The sequence below is a fragment of the Aquarana catesbeiana genome, linkage group LG05 (genome assembly GCF_042186555.1).
Source record: "Aquarana catesbeiana isolate 2022-GZ linkage group LG05, ASM4218655v1, whole genome shotgun sequence".
In the NCBI taxonomy this organism is placed as follows: Eukaryota; Metazoa; Chordata; class Amphibia; order Anura; family Ranidae; genus Aquarana; species Aquarana catesbeiana.
In genome coordinates, this window is record NC_133328.1 from 128478101 (window position 1) to 128479339 (window position 1239).

The 1239-nt window shown below is 50.9% G+C and overlaps 1 pseudogene; it reads left to right on the forward strand.

The window, feature by feature from the left end:
* Window positions 1-502: 502 nt before the first annotated feature.
* On the forward strand, window positions 503-634 carry LOC141146434 (U2 spliceosomal RNA; annotated as a pseudogene).
* The last annotated feature ends 605 nt before the right edge of the window (window positions 635-1239 follow it).

Below are 1239 nucleotides of genomic sequence, written 5' to 3' on the forward strand. Positions count from 1 at the left end.
ATGAGTCTCATGCAGCCGGCTTACTGCATTTGCGTTGGGAAGTTGGGGAACAGCACCGTCTGGAAACAGAAGGGCTGTGACGATCTCTTCCTGGAATTTAAGGAAGAATCTAGTTCGTCCTGACGCTTTGTATCGCACATAAGCGTTCAGCAGAGCCAATGGAAATAAGTATACAGACACTTTTTTATACCAGCGTCTGACCTTACGGGCAATTATGTATGGTGCCATCCACTGGTCATTGAGGTCCACCCCTCCCATATTAAGGTTGTATTTGTGGACACAGAGGGGTTTCTCTACAACACCAGTTGCCGTTTGAATTTGGAACGTCGTGTCTGCGTGAAGGGGGGGACAGAACGAAAACATTCCAATTATCCCTCCACTTCACTGCGAGCAAATTATTACTTTTCAAGCAGGCTCTCTCCCCCAGCCTAAGATGGGAATCTACAAGCCGCTGGAGTAAGCCCCGGCGAATAGATCGCACAGTGCCACATGATTATTGCTAATTGCTTCTCGGCCTTTTGGCTAGGATCAAGTGTAGTATCTGTTCTTATCAGTTTCCAGGAGGTGGCGCTTGCTTCTGTCCCTGATCTATGGCGAAATAGAGACGGGATTGCGGTTGCTATGCATAGCCTGCTGGAGTGAAGGTGACATGGAGTGGTTCGTAGCCGAAAGGGAAGCCTTCTGATGGGGATGGAGAACCATGGGGTCTGAACCGGAGGGTCGGGACCCTGGCCTTCTGGCCTGGATTGGGGCAGATCTAGCTCAGTTATTCGGGAGAGAACGCTTACTTCCCTCTTGAGGAGGGGGGAGTGGTTAGTACTTCCCGAATGTAATTAGGAGGGAGTGATGGGAGCGATGGCAGAGCCTGATAAAGGACTCTTTCCGGCTTCCTGATCTCCCTATCCTTTCTGCCTGTGGTGGGGTCTTCTGTGGTCTGGGCTGGGGGGTCAGGGCTTTTTCGAAAAGCCAGTGGTGAATGTGCCCCTGAAGTGGCAGTTCAGGGGTGCCATATAGTCACGGTGTGTAAGCACTTGATTTCATGGCACCATGGTCACTTCACCACAACACACGTTCTTCGCACCTGCCTCTTGGGCCGGGCCTTTTGGCCAGGACCAGGGGAAATTTTTATGCCTGGCCGGAGGGCCGGCCATTGTATAGCACAATGGCCACTTTCACTCTCCCATCTCACTATCTTCCCCACTTTTTCTTTTACCCCTGTTTGTCACTTTTTTGTCTTTT